The 23,713-nt window shown below is 40.0% G+C and overlaps 2 long non-coding RNA genes across 3 annotated transcripts in view; both read left to right on the top strand.

The window, feature by feature from the left end:
* The window catches only part of LOC103457798 (uncharacterized), a 92,476-nt gene that overhangs the window by 31,985 nt on the left and 36,778 nt on the right, over nt 1-23,713 (top strand). The gene's annotated exons all lie outside the window — the stretch shown is intronic.
* LOC145549747 (uncharacterized) lies at nt 10,547-14,181 on the top strand. The gene is made up of 3 exons (XR_014085593.1): nt 10,547-13,379; nt 13,491-13,590; nt 13,675-14,181. It is a non-coding gene; the product is annotated as an uncharacterized LOC145549747 (long non-coding RNA).

Here is a 23,713-nt window from a genome sequence, read left to right as displayed (position 1 = left end):
ATGCAATTCAAAATCTATTTCCCACCCCAACCAATCCTGAGGGAGAATGATGTCAGCAGTAAAAAAGGAAGCGGGAAAAAAAACCAATAATGTGGGACAGAGTTGGAACTGTCACATATTATTACCAGGATTTACACGAAAGACTTGATGCTAGACATCACAGGAAGTCCAGCATTTATCTTGCGTTAGATTCTAAGGACTGTCACAAGCGTAAAATTTCAAGTTTTTTGAAATGTTACGCTGATTCCAGACCGATCTGATCTGGAAACAAGAATGAAAAAAAGTTTTTTTAAGTATATTATGCTCCAAGTGTCTGATAAATTTGAATATATATTTTGGCCTATTTCAACAGTCTTTCTTATTTTCACTCTCTGATCTCTGACAGTCAATCAGCACCAAGGAAAATGAATGGCACTCCTCGATTGGCTGCTTTTGCTAACACCAGGCAATAGCATCCCAAGTAGCATTGCGCATAGTTATCTAAGATTCACATTTTCTTTTCAATATTTTAGATGTGCTTCAGGAAAAAACATCCGTGAACAAGTACATTTTCACTAATTGGTGGAGGCCCACTCTATGGGCTTAAAGTTTAAGGATAAATACAGTTATTTTTGTACATGTATAAAAAAAACGCATGGTGTTTAAGACATGGCGAAAGCAGCAAAAATTTTGAAGAGAGGTACAGCAATCGTATTATTTTAAAGTTACTTAAGCTCATGCATCGCCATGCAAACACTCTATCTATGCTGACGAAGATTTACTCAGTTCTACATGCCGGGGAATAGCTTGCTGTTTGAAGTGGCTCCAACAGCAGGAAAGCCTTACCTACTTTTGAGCTGGTGTCATGTTTTATATGCTGTTTAATTTTCATGTTTGTCTTTTGTACTGTTACTAATTGTTGTTGATTTTGTTTGTTGTTTGAATATCTGTCCAGGATCAACAAAGATTATGTCCAAAATTATGAAAAACAACCTTTTATTAATGTGCACTGTCCCTGTTAAATAAACAAGCAAAGTAAATTTCAATTAAGTCGGAAAAAAATATTTATTTAATCATTTGGGATGCTCAGACTGCATAATCAAGTGGTCAGACATACTTGGAAATGGAAAAAAACTTGTGACTTCATATCAAAAATTTTGTGAACATTAAGGAAACACCCAGAAATTACATGATTAACAATTATGTAATTTATTACAATGACATACGAAAGCTCTATCTACACTGACAAAGATTTGCTTACCTTGGCATGTTGAATGGTAATTGTGACTCCATTTTTTGACCTGGACATTGAGACTATAAATGTTACATTTTTCCCTCCAGCACACATACACTATACAATACAACAACCGGTTATAAGAGATAAACCTACTTTATACATAAGGTTTTGCTTTATGTTTCATAAAACAAGTTCAGACTCACGTAAAACTCATTTTTAGATACACCAGCATATGGAGCAAGATGAGGAAAAGCAAGAAAGGAGTGCAAATGTCTTGTTGGCTCAAACCCGTTGGTGGACGCCTTCGGTGAGGGATGCTGTCAAGCTGAAGAAGGAGTCCTATCAGACCTTTTTGGCCCGTGGGACTAAAGACGCAGCTGATGGGTACCGGCGGGCGAAGCGGCATGCGGCTCGGGTGGTCGCTGAGGCAAAAACTTGGGCGTGGGAACAGTTTGGAGAGGCCATGGAGAAAGACTTCCGTATGGCTTCGAGGCGATTCTGGTCCACCATCCGGTGTCTCAGGTGGGGGAAGCAGTGCAGCACCAACACTGTTTATAGTGGGGATGGTGTGCTGCTGACCTCAACTCGGGACGTTGTGGGCCAGTGGGCAGAATACTTCGAAGACCTCCTCAATCCCACCAACATGCCTTCTGTTGAGGAAGCTGAACCTGGGGACTCTGGGTTGGGCTCTCCAATCTCTGGGGACGAGGTCGCCGAGGTGGTCAAAAAGCTCCTCGGTGGCAGGGCCCCGGGGGTGGATGAGATCCGCCCGGACTTCTTTAAGGCTCTGGATGTTGTAGGGTTGTGTTGGTTCACGCGACTCTGCAATATCGCATGGACATCGGGGGCAGTTCCCCTGGATTGGCAGACTGGGGTGGTGGTCCCCCTGTTCAAAAAGGGGGACTGGAGGGTGTGCTCCAATTACAGGGGGGTCACACTCTTAAGCCTCCCTGGTAAGGTCTATTCAGGGGTCCTGGAGAGGAGGGTCCGTCGGATAGTCGAACCTCGGATTCAGGAAGAGCAGTGTGCTTTTCGTCCTGGTCGTGGAACACTGAACCAGCTCTACACCCTCAGCAGGGTCCTGGAGTGTGCATGGGAGTTCGCCTAACCAGTCTACATGTGTTTTGTGGACTTGGAGAAGGCGTTCGACCGTGTCCCCAGGGGGGCCTTGTGGTGGGTTCTCCGGGAGTATGGGGTACCGGGCCCTTTGATAAGGGCTGTCAGGTCCCTGTATGACCAGTGTCAGAGTCTGGTCCGCATTGCCAGCAGTAAGTCGGGCTCGTTTCCGGTGAGAGTTGGACTCCGCCAAGGCTGCCCTTTGTCACCGATTCTGTTCATTACCTTCATGGACCGAATTTCTAGGCGCAGCCGAGGTGTTGAGGGGATCCGTTTTGGTGGCCTTAGGATTGCATCTCTTTTTGTGGATGATGTGGTCCGAAATGGGTTTCCTCCTCAGGGTGGCTGGGCTCTCCCTTAGAGATAGGATGAGAAGCTCGGTCATCCGGGAGGGACTCGGAGTAGAGCTGCTGCTCCTCCACGTTGAGAGGAGCCAGTTGAGGTGGCTCGGGCATCTGGTCAGGATGCCTCCTGGACGCCTCCCTGGTGAGGTGTTCCGGGCACGTCCCACCGGGAGGAGGCCTCGGGGAAGACCCAGGACACGCTGGAGGGACTATGTCTCTCGGCTGGCCTGGGAACACCTTGGGATTCCCCCAGAGGAGCTGGAAGAAGTGGCTGGGGAGAGGGAAGTCTGGGCCTCCCTTCTGAAGCTGCTGCCCCCGCGACCCGACCCCGGATAAGCGGCAGAAAATGGATGGATGGATGGAGGTGGAAACCCCAGAGGGGTGGCTAGTTGACTTTTTGACCTTTAAACTTTCATTCATATCTTCAAAGCAAATGCAGTGCAAACAATTTTTTTTTTTTGCTGCACAAAGTCAAGTTGACTGGCACCAATCTTGTGTTATTTGAAGAAGGTGGGAGCAGGGGGCTGGTTGACCTTTCATGACCTCTGGAAACATTTAGTATTTTTAAAGTGATAGCAGCACAAATAAATTTATTTTCCTGCACAAACATTTGACACCAGTTTTGTTAGATTTGAAGAAGGTGGTTGGGGGAGCAACTTTATTCAGGGCTTGAAATTGGAACTCTGTCTCTTTAAGAAACTCCTGCTCTTTCTGAAACTCTGCCTTCAGGAAATGATGACAACATGGCTCCTCTGTTATCCCTGTAGCAATGTTTCTACCAGTTGGCATAGTGGAATTGCTAGATGCTAGTGGAAAAGGGTCAAAAGTCAAATGTTGTTAAGAACTAAGTCCTACAGGAAACTTCCTGGCTCCTCTCCTCTCTGTGGAGGACAGATTATGGAGGAACCAAAACTCTGGATTATCTGAAGAGATTTTGCAAGGAGTTCCTGCTGTCTGTAAGCGCCAGTGTTGACAAATGTTATCGAAAACAAGAAACTGTCAATGTAAAGAGGTTAAATGTAGCATTGACAGTAGGTGTGAAACTATCGATTTTATGATGAGTATTTCTTCTACTCCAAGTAAAGGTAGGATTTTTCTAAAGTTTTCAGTGTGAGAAAAACACCCTGTATTTTCAGGTATTTAGTAGTGCAAGGATATCAACAAATAAAGAAATGCGAGTAAATAAAGACCCTTTCTGCTACAATAGATGGCATGACATCTTAAATATGTACATACCTTTATAAACACTGTAAAATGTTAGAGAATAAAAAAGCGATTCATATGCCGAGAATTGTTACAGTTCATTGACCCGACTGCATTAGAATTGGAAATAACTGCCACGAGACGTTTCCAACAACCTTAACACCGAGACTGCATAAAGGGTACATTATTTATCAGATGTTTTAAATATTTTTGTATCTGCCTCTGTGTGTATGACTAGCTATTGAAATGCAAATGTTCCCATTAAATCTGGTTGACTTCACAAACACACAAACACAAGGCTTTTATCTGCGAGAAATGGAAGAAAAAAATAAAAAGAATCATGAAAATCGATAACTGACTCTCTGGTAATGTCACTTTGCTCTCTATTGTCAGCTGCAGCATTGTGAGCGGGGACCTTAATGAGTGTCCTGTGGGTTTTTTGACATTTCATGTACACTCCAGACAGTTGTTAACACCACAACAATATTCTCTGAATACATTTAGTTGATATTCAGTCTGTCGGTGAACACAAAGCTGCATGCTGGGAGTTATTCTCCAAAAGTTGTTCTTTATATAGTTTAGTGGGGGTGAACAACAATAAGTACTGGATAGCTGTGAAATAAAAGGAAAATGATTCACAATTTAAACTGCATGCAGATTTTGTTGCCAAACATTTTTTGGTAAATAAAAACGGTGTGAATTTATGTCCAGCTATTCTCAGTCAATACTTTTGAACTTTCTTTGACCTCTAGTTTGTTTGCCTAGAAAGTTGGGGAGGTGCGAACACGTAACCGAACTCTGATGCAGACCTAAACAATCGAGCTCCGGTACACCTACAAACCTTGGTCTCGGTTCAGTTAAAGGGAACTCTAGTACGGTTTGAATGCGTATGTTTACACCAAACGTACCGGATACCACTCCGAAAGCATGAAGCAGATTGCAGACCAGGGCAGACTGGGTAAATACAAGTAAGCAAATGCAAGAGTCTGGTGCTAACGGGAGAAATAGCTTGAGGACAAAAGAGAAATCCTATAGCCACTAGAATCTGACGCCACTCCATTTCTGATAACACTTGGTGAAGAAAAAAGTTGCTCTCGGTCTCTTTTAGAGATTTTCACGTCATTTCTGTCAGTGGTTTTTGGTGCAGCGCCACCACAGGCGAGGAATGGAAAAGGTTTTTCAAGGACTGGTTCGTTTGACACAGTGCAGAGTGAAACAAAACCACACCAGTTGGAAATGTAACAAATGTCACAATTTTGCTCTCCAATCAAATTGAGTCTACCGCACTATCAGCTGTGGAAACATCCTTAATGTATGACCCAAAACTCCTGAACCCTTAAAGCTAAAATATTTGGTTGTTCCAAAATAGTTCCAGATCAGCCAGAGGTGATGTGGAGTCTCTAATTCAAGTCTTCAAGCCAGAGATTCTCATTTTTTATTAGATCTAGACTTTTTTTAATCTAAGCCATTTAATTGGAGCTCTATCACAGTTTCAGGTTGTTTTCTTCCAGTATTCACCTGTATTTAGCTCCATCCATTATTGTTTCCAGTGAGGCGGCTTCAGGGTGAGGTGAGTAAACCCAAAACAGGTCATCAGCCCATCACAGTGCAACATACATGACAAATAACCATGCACACAAGGAGACACAGCAAATCCTAAGGGCAATTTAGAGAGACCATTTAACCTAAAAGTCTTGTTTTAGGACTGTAGGAGGAAGTAAAAATACCCAGTAAGAATGGGAAGAACATGCAAACTCCATCCAGAAAGACTGCAGGCTGGTATTCAAACCCACAACTTTTTGCTGCTAGGCAACAATTTTGCTACTGCACCGCCCAAAAGTTGAATTACCACCCTGGGTTATGTTTGTATAACCTTGATTCAAATGTCTCCGTACCTTTATTCCTGTGATTAAATTGCTAACCCTGATAAAGTTTATAATTCCTCTTCACGATGCAACGCAATAAAATACGAACCAGGTGCAAAAAGTTTACACACCCTGAGAAGTCAGCACTCACTGATTTAACAAGAATCTCCAGCCTGTAAAATGCTTTTTACAGCGTCCGAGTCTTCCAGTTCCTGCTTTAAGTCTTTATTCATGCTTTCTGACAATAAAAGGGGGTGGGGGGCAGAAAGAGAAATGCTTTTGGTATCTTCAGAGATTTTTGGTGATGTTCGGGGTCTTAGAGGAGCCGGCGGGACCCCGACTAAGCCCCGGGCTAAAGCCTCTGGAGGTAGCCTATTGTGGATTTTCAGTTGACTTTAGGATCATTATCCAGCTGTTGAGCCAATCCTCTTTTTATCCTCAGCATATTTATGGACAGTGTGCAGTTTACTTTCCCAATTCGCAGTCATTCCTTTTGAACCCGCTCTCCCCCAACTAGTGAAATGTTTCCCATGTCATCCCTTGCAACATAAGCTCATAGCTTGATTTATACACTGACATGCTTAGCAGGTGAAGCTGGGGCGGTGGCGGCGGGGAGGTTTTCATGAAATTCGGTATCCGTCTACATCCAAGTGTGCATTTATTCGCTGCAGCCGGATGGTTTTTCTTTTCTGCTTTGCGGTGAGGATGCAGGAAGGGGTTTCTTCTGATGACTTTCCCATGACTGTCATATTTGTACAGGTGTCACTGCATATTAGAGCCGCACTGTTTCTCTCCAGAGTCTAGAAACTCCTCCTGGAGGTCTTTTATAGCCGGCCAGGGGCTTTGCTCTGGTTTCTATAATGCTTCACGCAGACTTCTCTGAAGGCATTCCTGCACTTATGGGCTACCTCCTCAGTTTACTGCCTACAGCCTCGTTATTACATTAGCAACTGAGGAAACACAGACCAAAAAAACATGCTTTCTATCTTCATAAGCCTTTCTCTTCCTTTGTGGAGTTCAGTGTAATGTTGATTTTCACTAAGCTTCAGATCCCTGAAGACACATTTTCTATTTTCTCTTCTTTTTTGTCTATTGCCCATATGCTGAAGGCAAACAAAAGTCTGGTAGTTTTGTTTAAAGTTTCCAAAGTTTAAAGTTTATATGCTTCTTCTCGGACATTTTACTGTTTAATAAATAATTTTTGAGATTGGTCTTCCATTTTTAAACTTTTTGGGAACCAAAAGTAGTAGGTAGAAATCTTCAACCCGCTAATTACAGAATATATGTCACAGACTCTATCCTTTGGTTTAGATCAGACATTAAATATTCTTACCAATGGCCAACTTTGTTAGGAATTTAGCCGTTGGCAGGCTAACTTTATACTAATGGCTAACTCGGTAGGAAGTTAGCTAAGTTAGCTGTGAAGTGTGTTCTGAAACAGATCTTCTATGCTCATTTTGAAGTATTGTTACTTTAAAGTTTTTATGCTCGCTTGAGGTGGTTTTTTTGGCTTTTCCAAAAGAGTTAATACACCAAAGGGAAAAAGGAAACACCTTTGCAAAATAAATTCTGACATAGTGAACATTTCACAGCTGTTTCCACTACTGGAGTACATTAATATTGCATTTGCATCATCTGTACTAGTTGACATGACAGAACAGTGACAACTTTCCTGCATTCCTGAAACCCTATGTCCATTTTTGAGATGTGTGTTTCATGCCAGTAGCAACTTCTACTTAATGTTTATTACAGCCATACGTAGCATCGACATTGGATGAAATTAAACACATCTCAATTGTATTTTCTTCCCTTTCTTTATTTTACGCAGTTTTAGAAATTCTCTCCAACTTTGCGTAACAATTGGATGGAAACATAACTGTTTTACACATAACCTCATTTCAATTAATTTGTTTTGAAATGTATATGATAAACCAACACGTAGTAGCCTATTATTGTGTTCAAAAGGTGGAAGAAAAATTTGACTAAATTAGGTTTTGATTTTCTTAACAAATAGAAATCGGAACAGTGTTGTGTGCAATTTATTCAAGCTACATAAGATAACATGTTGAAGGACGTGGAGTCGTCTTTGTACATCTAAAGCTGAAATCTGAGCCCCTCACAAGCTGCTGGTTGACAAAAAAACAAAGAACCAAACACACAGACCTGCGGAGCACCTGGACTGATTAGGTGAAACACAAAATGCAGTTGAAAAGAAATGACAGAGAGCTTGCAATTACTTACATTTTATGAACTCCATATTTTATTTTATAATCGGCAAAAAGTAATTGAGGACTTTTTAAACTGATGTGATGATCAATAAATATCCAAATGCATCAGGTTGAAAGAAACCTCGGCTGCTATGCTTCCATCTTGTCTATTTTTCTTCTCCCCCTACCCCGCCCCGCCCCGCCCCGCACCGCCCTCCGCTCCACTCCGACTCTATTCAAACTGTGTTCCTGGGAAACAACATAATCCCGTAACGTGATCACAGGCAGCTCATTTCTAATTACAACAGGGGGCTCTGCTTTGAGCCATGACATCATCTCTCTTCAAAGTGAAGGACCGAAGCCGGGTCTCCCCAAAATAGCAAAACAATAATCCTCAGAAAGGATTAGATGACACAGAAGCAGCAATCTGGGGGTGATCAAGTGAATGTCATCAACGGCTCACCGCCTCAGACGGATAGTTGGATAGTTTAAAAAAAGAAAAAAAAAAAGAAATTATTTTCAACCCAGATGCCGAGAGGAAACTTGGCCTTGTGGAAAGCTATGCGACAGGAAGCAGTCGATCACAGACTCTGTCTTTGATCCTCCATCTCTTCTTTTCTTCTTCCCTCCAAATAAACATCGACGGTAGGGTAATGAGGCCCCTGGGTGTTCTGAGGACACGAGATGAGAGGGGGACCTGGCCACACAGAACACATAAAATAAGAAGACACGAGGAAAAGTGAGGGCCCAGTCCCCTCATTAGGGAACTATGAACGATGGTGGCAACTATTCATTTCCTCTAACGACTGACCGCCCTGCACACGTACACACACACACACTCACACATCCACCCAGTAACTCATAAAAACGGTCACACGTATGGCGTGAGCCTAGTGATCCCTTACAAACATGTCAAACCACAGAGGACACATTGAAGCGCAGTAGGATGCTAGTAAAGATCATGATTCTTTTTTATTGGTTGGCAGCTACAGAGAGGCGCACACACACACACAGAGAAAGAGAAGAAGAAGAAGAAGGCACGCAGTGCCTTGGGGCGCACGCTGTCCCAGAGTATTCTTTGTATGCTCTATTCAAAGGAGAGGAATGAAAGAACGTCAAATAACTTTACAGATGGTAAAAATCCTACACCCAAAACAAATCATTTTAAACTCAGATGAGAAAAAAATAGTGCAACTGTGGTTTCAATTGATAAATCCAAGAAATGTAAACGTTTTGGAGGGAAGAGATGGTATGAGCAATATATATATATATATATATTTTTTTTTTTTTTTATGACGCGTCAAAAGCGATGAAGACAGCTCAAAATACTGAGAAACTATTTTATCTTTTTAGGATAACTTGTTTGCATGGAGTTTCACACTATAATTTAATTTCAAGTTTCGCAATTTCCACATATGTAGATTTGATGAAATCAGTGGGTTTGTCCAAATTCAGAGGCTTTATTTTTTGAAGGACCTGGCAACCGCAATGGTGCTAAAAACAAGCTTAAAATCTTATTTTGTATTTTTATTTTTACATATATAATGTTTTTTTAATTAATTAATATGTAAAGGGGTAATATTAGGTAACCTTGTGAAGCTATTGGTGTATTTAAGTATTCTGTACTGGTGTAGCGTTATCGAATAAATTGGTTAATAAAAGCTGTAAGTCAGTCTAGCAGTGCTTTTCTATATCGGAATCTGTCGATGCTAAACCTCAGATATCGGTATTGGTATCAGAAGTAAAAAAAGTTGGTCTGTGCATCTTTAGTTTCTAGAGACACATCCTGTTGTGTGATGAAACCGAAATTGAAGTTTTTGGGCATAATGACCATCCTTAACATTGGTGGAGTCTTGCAAACTTGAATGCATCGTCCCAACTGTAAAGTGTGGGGTGCCAGCATTATTTAACCCAAGTCATATAATTTATTTCTACCAAAAATGAAGGAAATATATGGAAACTGTCTGGTATATATAATAGACAGATAAATGAGCAAATATTACCTAATTCCAGGCAGTAAAAAAAAGAAAAGGTTCCCGTTTTACAGTGTATGTAAACAGCTGGTTTCAGCTGAATGGAGGTAAGTGTGTGTTTATGTCTTGTAAACATTGCTGGCAATATGGACTCTATTCGAAGGCAGCGACTCTCCACACAAACGATCACCTTGCAGAGTCCAGAGTCATCCATCAAACTGAAACCGGTTCGCTCGGACGAATTCGAGCGAAGCCGGGGAGACGGATCACGCGGTCGGAAACAGATGCTCTCCAGTCTTGTTTGCCTACAGTCTCGCATGGACGCCTAAAAACGCTTCTGCAAACACCCAGACACGCCCCGCGCCCCACACACTGTTTGAGCAGACAGTATTAGCCCCGGCAAACAGGGCCGCGCATCCATCAAGGGGCAGTTCCCGTTTCCGGGGGAGGTCAGTGTGAGCGACGCCGTTTCACCCGTTAATCCCCACCTGCTCTTCTCAGACCTCTCCATCTTTGTTCTGTTTACCCCCCCCCACCCTTTCTCTCCAAACATTATCCACCCCTCTCCCCCCAATTCAACCATCGATCTTCTTTTACCTCAGTCCACCTCTCGGTTCCCCTTCTTTTCCACATTGATCCACTCCTCTTCCCCTCAGGAAGGCAAACACTCCACAGGTTGGACTCCCCCTGTCCTCCCCACAGACGGTGGGTTTGCTCAGGGATTAGGTTGGGCTTTGTGCTGCCGAGGAAGGAAGGAACTAATCAGACTCTTATTTGTCATTGCATTCTGTGTCTTATTGTGAGAAGGGAACCTGATCCGCATACTCGCTGATGTACACACGGTGAGCGGGTCGAGCTGGGTTGCCAGGTCTGACGGACAGTATCCAGCACAAAAACAATGTAAAAACCCACCCAACTCCAGAAAAAACACGTCCAAACCTCAACCTCCAATAAAATTTATGTTAATGGTGCCAGATATAGTCATTAGCTCATCATCTATCAGCCATCAGAGGAGACGGCGGCGATTTATTCAGGCGTTGGGGCCACAAACCCCACCTACTTGGGAGCGGCCATGCTCCTTAATTGGTGAGAATTACAGAAGATGCTATTCTGTAACTCTCTTTACAGAAGAGTTATGGATTCAACATTTTCCTTGAACTGTGTGATGATGTGAGAGCTCCGGTGGAGCCAGCTGCACGCTATCTGGAAAACAAAAACAAGCCATCATCCTCTACCATTTCCTGTAATCTTCTTTGTTGTTTCTGCCAGTAGTAATCACATGACTCTCGTGACACGAAAAAAGTATTTCCATTGCAATTTTGTGAACTACATCTAATTTGATACGGCTGAAAAACTGCCTCATCTTGGTGCAAAAACCTTTTTTGAAATTTTTGTAATTCTAATTTGAGCAGTTTAATGGTTATAGTTCACATTTTTTGAAGCTTTTTCTTGAAAAATACAAATTTATTTGAAATTGCCGTGTTCACCATTGAGCAAAATTATTTTCGGAATTTCAATTCGCACAATTCTAAATCCTTTTAGTGACTTCAGATATGTGACAGTTTGCTGCATTTTCGGTTGTCCTTTATTATGTTCTGTCCGGAACCACATCCCACTGGAACTGCAAAGGACTGGACTCTTTTATCACAATGATACTTGAGTTTTTTTGTCCTTAAATGGACTAATCATTGATGATGTCACGTTTGACAAATTCTAGAGATTTTAAAATAAGTAACTGGAGCTAGTGAAGTAACCTGACATTTTATTAAATGTTTTTCTGCCACACATTTACAACAATTTCCAAAGAATCTTCTATGAAACCTTTCTAAAAACCCACCAAATGTTGCAAAAAAGCAGCCCAAATTATAATAACCCACCCAAAACTGTCTTTTTACAGCCAAACGTGCTCCAAAGCAACCCAATTGGGGAGAAACCCGCCTAATCTGGCAACACTGGGGCCGAGCTGAATGAAAGCTGAGAAATGACTGCTTCGCTCTGCAACGTCTGATTCCTCTGCGTGCGAACCTGGAGGGGTGCAGCGTGGGCGTGCGTTCGCTGCTCGGCCCTTTTGCAGTTTTCCCCGCACACGCATGCGAGTGTTCGGCGCCGCCCCGCTGCTCTGTTTCTGCCTTTATTCCCAGGGCAGTTGTTTTTCTTTTTCTTTTCTTCTTCTTTTTTTTTTTTGAGTTGCTGGCTGATGTATGGGATATGGATCTTTGTTTTTCCTCATCAGCAGCGGCTCTGATTTGACAAATTCTGTTTTCCCTGCTGTCGGCGGGGTCACCGCGACAACGGGAGGCAGCTGCGCGAGGTGATGCATGTGTGAGCTCCTATTCGCTCTGCGGCCACAGTGTTTCCAGGCATCAGCACAGCATTATGTGCTGCACATTCTCTACTTTAGCTGATCAACAGCCTGATTTGTCATAACCCTCTTAGGTTTGTCTCTGGGAAAACTAAAGGAGCTGTGACGGGACTCAAATTTTCTGCTGCCCTTGTTTTGCTTGACTCATTGTTATCTAAACTCCAAGCAACGGTTCAATTTAAAAATACTTCATTTATCCCAAATTAAATGTTGATGAACTCATATAATTTAAGAATCTTTATGCATGTTTGAGAAATCCTTTAATCTCCCTTGGCAACCATTCAGTGGGCAAAATGCCAGGGTGGACCGAGCTCCTCCTTCGAGGACGAAGCTTCTCCTCCAAGTCGCATTGTCCAAGCTTCTGAGGTTTAGCCTCACAGAGTAGCTCCTTCAGACTAGCCAGCAGCAATTAGCAAACACACTCTGAGCTAATTATACGAGCTACTTCTCATTGCATAACAGGTTAATAGAGGAGCCATGTTGTGATGACTTCCTGACGTCAGAGGAGATTCTTAAAGAGACAGAAGCTCAATTTTAAGGCGCTAAATAAAGTAATTTCCCTTGTCATGTTTGACAGAATCATTGTTTATAATATGTTGACTTGATTGCATTATGAAATACATCTCATTGCCTGTTTACATTTTTCTATTGAATCAACATTTTCTTACACTAAAATCATTCTACATAACTAGCTTAAAATTTAGGCAACACAGAGAACATTTTCAGTGTTTTCATGTTGTCATGGGAACACCATTACATAACAATGTTCTCATGACAGCTTCATCAAACCTGATGAAAACCACAAAGTTTGCATCTGATTCCAGCGCCGGCTTATTTTTTTCCAGTGTATGTAATTTTTCTTAAACCAACTTTAAGTCATTTGTCTTTCCATTAGGTGTCTGCCCATTTTACTTGGACTATGCCAAATTATGACTACGGTGAACTAGAGCTGCCAACATAAAATATTGGTTTTCCCCTATTTGGAGGGCAACGACCACATAGGCAGACAGCAGATGTTTGGGTCACACAGCATAAGATGAAGCATTATAACTGAGTCTCATCTGACCAGTCTTTGTGACAAGCTATTAAGCAGGTGTGTCTGAATTTTGCTGCAACATTCAGAAGCAATAAAGCAATATTTTTTGTTTCAATAATTGTCAACTTTAAACCAAAATTGGGACAAAAATTGCCCAAATTTATTCAGAACTTTTAGAAGTGAGACCCGTTTCCCACCTGCAAGTGAAGAAAAAACCCCCAACAGAAAACACACTGGATTGTTAGGAGTAATTCAAGACTTGGAACACGTGTGTATTTTTTAAACCAACTTGAAATAAGAGGAAATGTTCTTCTGAGTTATTAATCATATTTTTCTCTGATTCTTCCCACAGCCTGTTGTGCACATCTGGAGTCCAGGTGAGGAATAAAAGGAGCCAACTTTAAAATGCTTAAACCTTCAGCAGCACAGTTTGGCAATAACATAAAAAATAAAGAAGAAATGGAAAGTAAACTATTGGGGATGCTTGACGGCAAGAGGTGATGACAGACACGGTTATGTTTAATCTTTTTTCATATCGAGCAACTGCTGCCAAATACAGCAATCCCTGAACTGTACAGTATCTCCTCTTGATGAATGTTTAGTTTTTACAACTTTAATTTTTTACATGATGGTAGATTATTAAAAATTTGACTTGGAACTGTTTGCATTGGATACAAATGTGTTACAGAAAACTAGTTTTCATCTGATATTGGTCATCCAATCAGGTGTGCTCAAAGATATTGTAAAAATACTCATATTCACTGGAATTTTCTACGTTTTAACACAAACGTCAATATAATTTCTTGCGACTTTATATGAAGTGGATTGAAAAATCCTAAATAAAATCCAGTGAAACCATTTGCTTTCAGCACTCTTTTTATTAGTAGATTAATCAGAGAAAGTGAATATTATGTTGATAGAACAACTGTTGTTCATGCCACAAATATAGAAGAATGGCAAGAAGTATGCAACAGTTAAATTTAGATCATTTCTGGGGTGTTTTTATACTTGATACTACAGTAGACTCGGTTCGATTGGGGACCAAAGTTGAAACATTTGTTACATTTTTAGCTGGTACTCTTCTCTTTCACACAGAACTGTGTCAAACGAACCAAACACTTGAAAAACCCGTTCCCCTCCCCGCCTGTGGGGGCGCTGCATCAAAAGCTACTGAAGGAAACAACACAAAAACTTTTGAGGAAGACACAGTGCAACTTTCTACTTCAGGAAGTGTAAACAAAAATGGTGTCATATTTTAGCGGTTGTAGGATTACATTTTTGTCATTGTGAAGAGATAATGAGGCTTTTCTTCCTTTCAAGTGCCAGTCTTGTGCATTTGTTGTGATTGTATTTACCCAGAAGACCCTACGTCGTAGTTCACTTCATGTGTTTGGAGCGGTGTCCGGTCCACTTGCCGTTCACATATGCCACCAGAGTTCACTTCAACCAAACCGAGTCCTAGCTCTGTAGGCAAACCAAAGTCCACTATTTTGGTCCACTTGTGCATCCACACGTCCCAAATGCACCAGACTTTCTAGACAAACAAACCGGAGTTTGATTAAAGTGGACTAAACAGGATTAGTGTGAATGCTCCCTAAATGTGGAAAGCAAAGTGAAGTTTACAAACGTATATCTTACTTTTCAGATTTTTATTGTACACGCTGTAGTTGCAAGTGCCTGCAGTAAAGTACGATGTCTTGTTTTTTGCAACCTCCCCCTTCAAAATCTTAATGGGATTCAAGCCTAGCAAAAAAAAAAAAAAAAACTTTCCAGTTTCTTTATCTTAAAGTTTGGATCTAAAATCCTGCAATAAGTGACAATGTACGTTGATATTTATTATACGGAATTTTTGTTTCTTAATGAGCCTGTACAGATCACTACAATAAAAAAACAATTCTAGAGCCACAAATAAAAGATTCATACCATCACCTTCCTAAAACAGTATGCCATTTTTTTTACAAAAGTGGTTTTGACAAAAAAAAAAATCACCACCTTTTCTTTCCAAAACATGTTTTAGACACACAAAAAAGATAAAAATCATATTTGGTAAAAAAAACGATGTAAGCCAATATTTGCTTCTCTTGTTAATCACCATGATGGATTCTCACTTTACCTTCAAGCCGCTCCTGCTGTACCATGAGACGTAGTTTGGGAGACATTTGGTCAAACACGCGGCTCTCATCCCATACTTATTCCCAACCGCGACGTGCTCAGACTGGAGAGAGCGTCTATGTCACCAGCTGGCTGCTTCTCCAGCACGCTCCCACCATTTCTCATTAAGGGGATTTTTTTTGTGTGTTTGCGTGTGTGTGTGCGTGCGTGTGTATGTGTGTGTGTCTTGGATGGAGTGATGCTGAGCTGGCCCGCTGTGCTCATAACGACAGCAAAACTCCCTGGGCTGCTGCCACCCAACTGGACCCGGAGAGGCATCAGGCAGCTCAACACGGACCAACACACACACACACACACGCACACACACGCACGCATGCACACAAGCAGACACACACATCTCCATACATACATCTGTTTGTTTATCCTGGCAATCACGTCGCTCATAATGCTGTGATTTTTTTTTCCTCAGAAATGATTAATTAGCTTCAGATCTAATCATGTGGAGCAATGTGACCAGACTGCCTCCGTTAATTATCACTGCGAGCACATGCTGAGCTAGGCTCACTCTGGCTGAATGAAGTAACTCCGTAGAACAGCTTTATTAAATCTAGTACATGCTGTCTGGTTAATTTATTGCTGGATGCCTGCTTTATTTACACACCGGAGATAAAAAAAAAAAAAAAAAAAGGCAGACGTATCGATTTAGTCAAAAGAGAGTTTGACGCACGCATGCCATTGGAAGCCGAAGCTTTTGGAAATGATAAAAATATTTCCCAAATTGTTCGGGGCTTTAAAGTTTGCATTTAATATGTGCAGTTATATAACATAATCAATATTATATTGGAGTTATAGAGTTATATTTGATGCTAGAAGCACAGGTGAAGCTGTGAAAAATTAGGCTAACAATCTAATCAGTGCCCAGCTTTATATAAAGACAATTGATTGGATTAGATTTCTGCAGCTCCTCCAGAGTAGCATAGACTTTCATGGATGTCCTGGTTGTTGGTTAACGTGTTTTCCAGCTACACAGAATCATTTTATAGCATAATCAATTTACTATATTACCTTCAGTTATGAAAATGCTATATATATATATATATATATATATATATATATATATATATATATATATATATATATATATATATATATATATATATTCAATTTGACCTTCAGTGACTTGAAATTGGGCCTCTGTCTCTTTAAGAAGCTCCAGCTCTTTCTGAAAGAGGAGGAGCTAGCAGCTCGAAGGTGGTGCTGAGTTCACTCAGGCGTTTTGCACAGCTGAATGGTTGCCACGGGAGATAAAAAAAAAATCAAGGCGACACTCCAGGTATGGTTTTGATAAGAGAAAAATATTAAAGCTAAAAAAAGTTGATTTCACATGATACTGCCCCTTTAAGGATATTTCATTTTTAATTTCACCTTATAGAAATTCATTACCACCTCAAATATAATGAGAACAATTCAGATGATCTGATTAGTTTGCTATAGGTACATTTTTTTTAAGTGCTTCCTTTTGTGTTTAGGTAATTCAGTCAAAAGATGCAAACCATGAGCTCTTCTTCTGGTTAAAAAGAAGAAGAGGTGCTGCGCTAAGAGACGTTCAGCTTTTTATGCCTTGAGATTCTGTCCATCAACTTCACAAAACAAATCCTTAACAAGAAGCAATCCAGAGAAACACACCTTTATTAATCGAAAGGACAAACATGTTAAAGATATAAACTCCTGCATCCAGACGTCCTAAATCCAATCCTGTTTCCAATCAGTGTCAGCAAACACTTTATGGGAAAACTTTGGCAAAGTGGTCTTGCCAGCCTTTGATAACGTAAAGCTTGGATTTCAAGTGACAGCTAAACCCTTGCCAAATATCTCATGCGTCTACTTGTTACACATCGGAGCATTAGCATACATCGGCATACCTGTGAGGACAGAGAGGTTAAAAAGAAAACAAACAGAAAAAACAAAACAAAAAACATTGAGTTCCAACAATATGAGCTGGTAAAGACCTGTTTTAACCCAGAGTTCCTATTCGTGACAGCTATTTCTTCTTGATTTATGACCTGGAGGTGAAACAGAGTTTCCCCGTCCACCTAGGAGTGAGCAAACTAATGAACCAGATGCATTATTTATTATTGAAAAAGGAAAGCCTGGAACAAAAGCCGAGGCTTTGCTGAAAAACACTGAAATGTTCCAAATGCAGAGAAAGAATGCTGTTTCTCCCTGCATGTCAAGCTCAGGCCCATGCCAAATGCAATATTAAGTATACTGGTGGTAATGTGAGTAGATGATAGACGATTTCGCTTCTAGATTGTGTGTTGTTCTGATAAGGGTTGAAAAGACATGCAGACTGTTGCAAAAAATATATCTGGTGGAATTTAAAGCGATATTAAAGGGGTGTTTTGATGTGAAGTTCAGGCAGAAGGCTAAGAACTGATGGTTAGTGTGAGAACAGCCAAAAACAAAGCAAACTTTTACCTACTTAAAGCTACTCTGCTGTCAAAAAGGTCACGGCGGTTTATAAAAACCCTATTTTAGAAACCATTAAGCTGACTACGCATTCAAACTGGAAGGTAGGAGGCAGCGTGCTTCCAGTGACATTCCTACATGTAGCATGTACTGAAAGACATTCAGAAACACAGACTTTAATCTATGTAATTAATTCCAATTAATTACATTTATTATAGACGTTTCAATGCTACTAATCCCTTTTGTTTGTTTTTCCTACGAAAGTCCCCAGCTGGAACCTTTGTATTTGTATGTTCCTGGTACACCCATAACTCTGACGCACAAGCGACATCCACAACCCACATGGATGGACGATAAAGCAACTTCTCTTGACCCAGTGAGAGTTGATTTTTGCTTCAAAGAATGATCTGATTGGATGCTGGAAAAGACCATTGCTGTGTTCAAGTTGTGCTAAAAGGAGTTAGCCTATCAGCAAAGCTGTTCAAGCCTAAGATAGCATCTCATTGCTAAACATGTTGCAGCAGCGCAAATGCTAACGCTAATGTCAACATGCACAGTCCCACATTTCGAAAGAAAGTAATTTTCAAACATGTTCCATGAATCATCAGGGCTTCATGAAATACTTTAAACATAGATATAACATCACTTTGTACCAATTTGAAGGTTCAACAACCAAAATAATAGATTAAAACTATTCATTCAACAATTTAATAGCAAAAGGGCTTTTGAACTGAAAATGTTCTTCCAATTAAATAATTGCAGACCCTTAATTGGATTAAACATGGGCACTACCTCTTTTATGCAGATAAAAGACTTATTGAACTTATTTTATGTTTATGATCCTCCGTTTCAGACAGGAAGATAATTGGTGGTGCACCGCCTCCAAAGCGTATTTTTGTGGATTTTCTGTAAGTGTTTCATTTAAATTAATTATAAACTTCTGACATCAGATTGAAGTGTAACAAAAACATATTTTAACAAGCAGCTGTAACATTTGTTTAACAGTTGTGAAAATCAGGTTTAGTTTGAGCTTCCTGTCGGTCCAACCTGCAAAATTATCATCGGCATTTAAGATCACTTAATTTTTACAAGAGCTAGTAAATTTCTCAGCCAAAACTACACTTCAAAGGTTCTGAACTTTTACCAACTCTTGCATGTTTAACATTTTTAAAATTTTATTTTTATATAACATTGTCATTTCCAAGCAAAGATAGCCTCTTTCCATGGGCAATTTTTTTATGCTGTCCTGAAGGATGCAAAAAGCTTCCTTTTTTAAATTTATAATTTCTTTTTTTTCTCTATATGGTCAATGTTCTTGTGGTTTTTATGGCTGGGGGCTAGTAAGCCACTGGTTTGCTGCTTTGCACATCAAACTCTTCAAATAGTTTTGAGGGGAAAAAACATGCTGTTTTTTTTTTAAATATAGAAATAGGGGTGACATTCTGGGAAATACTTCTTTTTTGCTTTCACAATGATTTACTGTAAGCACATTCAAGATTTGTTAGACGTGACAGAAGGGAAAGCCCTTTAGGATGTAAAAACAAACCTAAATTAAACCTAATACTTCACTTTTATTAAGATCCATGTTTTAGCAAACACAGGAAATAAGTTATGGGTAGCCGCAGCCAGCGGGGCTCACCCTTTGCTATTACTGTTTATCTCTGTTTTTCTTCCACGCGATAAGTCTGTACTCTGGCCCAAAAGCTTTGTTGCTTTTAACCATAATGTCATCAATCATGGCAGCATTTAGCAATTCCTTCACATTAATAACATCCTTGCAAAAAAATTAAAAAATCCTTATTGGCCTGACGGCAGTAAGTGAAATATGTTGAAGTAGTCTGGATGTGACGCTAGAAATGAGACTGACATCATATACAAGTTTTATTTGTGCTCTGCAAAATAAAAAAAGAGAAATAACAACGTGCCTAAGCGTGTATGAAGCAACCGGCTGGTTGCTTCGTACACGCTCTGGCAAGTGATGACTTAAAGTCACTTTCTAAACTCCTTTCATAATGAGGAAGTGGGATTTTATGATAAAATACATAGTCAGCAGTTTCTCAGTTTGTCATTCTTCATTGGAATCAGCAACTGTGGATCAGAAGCCAATTAAATGGCAGAAGGGTGCTCAGTCATGTTTCCAGAAAATGTTTCAGAATTCAGTTATCAGTAGTAGGAACAAAAATAAGCTGTTACACATTGATTTAAGTGCATGAATACAAAATATTTTGTATGCATAAATGATAGAAGGAGGGAAAAAATATCTGTTTATTTAATGAGGGTACTCACTGACAAAGTGGCGACTTGACCCAGAGTATTTATTTTCTGACTAGTCTTAAAGCATATAAAAAAAAAATCATAATCATGTGATGATTTAGGCTTCCATACTGGAGTACATATTTTGCCATAAGAGTGAACAATTAGCTCCAATAATAGCATATGCGCCCTATTTGCATATGCTATTTCCACAGTGCATGCCACTAGCTACGTTTCCATTACAAATATGAGTAAAACTTTGTCGATAGTCGGCTAATGTTGAAACAAAACTACAATTTTTCCAATTGTGACGTTTCAGTTACAGAAGAAACGCAATTAAAATAATGGTTGAATAAGTTTGCTTATGCATTAAGTCATTAAACAATCCGTGCTGCTGTCCTACTTCTACTTCCTGTCATCTCCTTTGTCATTTCTGGCAGTAGTAACATCCGGTTGTTGATTTCATGTAATGCAAAAAAAGCATTTCTGTTGCAGTTTTTGAGAAATTGCACTGATTTCCATACAACTAAGAAACCACCTCATCCTAATGCTAAAACTTTTATCACAAATCGTGAGTTTTTTCTTTTTTTTTTTCAAAATTGCCGTATTGCCATTAAACTAATACATTTTCATAATCCCATTTTGTGCATTTTTAACATCGACGGAAACACGGCTACTGTTCATAAAGATTATTTCTCACATTTTATAACCCAAGCAATCCAATCATCTGTCTGTCACTTCAGATCGTGTTGAATGGGAACAACATTTTGCTGAAACTACATCCCTTTATTCGTACCCAGATGGCGTCATTTATCACACAAGCAAACAGGAGACACCGCGTGCGTCCCAGTCATTTGGAACGACAACAGGAATCCAGACTCTGACTTGTGGCTTTGATGGGGAGAAATCCGGCCGTCCACGGTGGCTCGAAATGCTGTCAGCGGCGAGGCGGCTCATCTTCTCGGATGACGAGAAGATGAGCAGTATTTTATTTTTCTTTCATCGACACTTGGTTAACTTTGAGCCACGAGATAAGACGGATATTTCTCTGACTGCTAGTCTGGCTAATCTGCATTGACAGCTGTGTGATGACACCAGGAATTAGTCGTTGCTCATGCAAATAGAGCGCATATGCTAATACTGGAGCTAATTGTTCTATAGAGGGGGGAGGAGCGGGGAGATGTTGGGCGGCTTGTCATGTGGAAGTTTGTTGGATGGAGACGTGAGCCTGCTTTGTGTTCCGCCACCTGAACGTTTTCCAGCAGCCCTCATTACAAACACAGAGACTGAGCTCTGAAACAACAACATTCAGCTCGGATTGTGACAGATGGCAAATTTGTGGAATATTTACCTTGCTCCAAATTTGAGCAGAGCAGAAATTCTGTCGCTGAGTGTGAAAAGTACATTCATAGTTGCCAAATGGCAATTATGTATTTACATTTATGAGAGAACTAGTAATATACATATAATATAATGTGTTGTATTATATTATAATATTTTGGTATTGATCCGATACCAAATAAATACCAAGTAAATACAGTAAATAAAGTATCGGTACCTGCAATATGACCCCGTATCGCCAATACAGATGGTTTATAATCACCTTCAGGTGTTTTTGTGTTTTGTTTCCTTTGAATTGTTTTGTTCAAATGTATGACAGGTTTTGGATAAAATCAATAGGTATCAGCAAAATATTTTAATTTCATATTAGCTTGATTTGCAGACACATTTCTTCAATAAGTGCAAATAAATTATCATTCGAAATCAAAATTTGATTTGAGGTAGAGTTGGGAAACTACAATGCGAAAATAAAATAAAATTTCCAAACAAAATCTGAAACTAGAGTATTGATCTTACCAAGATAACATTGATCCAATACCGATACTGACTTGGTGTCGATATTATCGATGTTTTGGATTGACCCCCCCACCTTGAGAGCAGACATCATCCATTAAAACAAGAGGACAATCCAGACAATTTTATTAATACTACTCAACATGTAAAGTACCTTACAGAAGTATTAATTTACCTTGAAATATTTCACATCAAGCTTGTTTCAGTCCATCATCTCGTGGAAAATAGAATAAACTTGATTGATTGATAGGGTAGAAAAGTTTTTAACAGAACATTATTTACATGAAAGAGTTACAAGAATAAAACCAGCAGTTAAATGTAGAATTAAAAAGAACTATATGCCACAATCTGGGTAGGAGACACAACAAATATGCAAAAGAAGAAGAAGAGGCTCTCAGCAGGTACATGGAACTTTGTGGCCAACATGAATCCGATAATGATTACGTCCAGCCAAACCAGACACCGACTCATGTAAAGTAACAGTCCTGGTATAACCCAATTGGTCCAGTCTCTAAAAATCATGTCAGAAAACACAACAGAACTTGTTGGGAAGTGTTCAATCATCATGTTGAAATGGATTCATGATGACTGCCACAATCGATACCAAAACAATTATGACTAAACTCTTTTAGTGGTCGTAATGAAGCGCTTAGTTTTGCAACTAAACTAACAAAAGTAGCAACCTTGGTAAAAGAAAAAGCTCTGTGAAACATCACATTTTCAGTTCTGTAATGTTCATTAAAATCGCCGCCTTTCAGGGTTTTTTTCACGATCCTCAGGAATTCAGTGTCTCGGATAACATTTACCGAGGCCTTGATTGTCTTTTGAATGTTGCAGGAAGTTCATTACCACTTGATGCAAATTTAACGCCTTCTCAAATGCCCCAACTCTACAGACCTTTCCTCAACAATCTAAGGGCATTGGGCTCCCGCAGCTGTCCGGCACTCTCAAATTTTGAATAATTGATGCCCGCGGAGGCGGTTGGGAGGGGAGCGCTTTCGGTTTGCGGTGTAATTAAGAAATGGCTGGAGCGGCTGAGGTCGGCATGAGGTATCAAACAGCTTTCAGGGAGAAATCTCAAGGAAAACTACTCATGGGATTGTTACTGAAAAAATCTGAATCATCCTTTGCTGACTACAGAGGGATTGTTATGGTTTTGGCTAATTACTGGGACTGCATTGAGTTTCAGGGGAGTGCCTGAAGTAAAACAAAAACAAAAAAAAAACCCATTCCTATACTGATTTAATACGATTATAACAATATAAATATAAAAAAATAATAACCCTATAATATTTATTAATCTCCTGGTATGACCTTTTTTCAGATTAATTTGGCTAATTACTATCTGATCGATTGAAGGCATTTATACCCAGCAGGGCATTCAGGAACGACGCGTCCAGGCTTCCTCCCCACAGAGCCCCTAAGACTGCCCCACTCAGCTCCTTCAGACTAGCCAGCAGCAATTAGCAAACACCAAACTGTGCATCTGCTGAGCTCATTATAGGAGCTAGTGTTAAATTACAAAGTCAGATTTTTTTTTATCAAATTTTTTTTAACAACTAAAGGTTGTGCAGTTATTTGATTAAGCTATAAAATGGCACCATGTGTCTAGAAAACATATAATACTGCCCTTTTAATGAGAGTTAGCTGAAAACACTTTGTACCATCTGTTGCAGCCAATGGCTGTACAGACAGTCATTAGG

This window comes from Poecilia reticulata, chromosome 21, assembly GCF_904066995.2.
Source record: "Poecilia reticulata chromosome 21, P_reticulata-male-v2, whole genome shotgun sequence".
NCBI classification, from domain to species: domain Eukaryota; kingdom Metazoa; phylum Chordata; class Actinopteri; order Cyprinodontiformes; family Poeciliidae; genus Poecilia; species Poecilia reticulata.
This window is presented reverse-complemented; position numbering and strand designations above follow the sequence as displayed.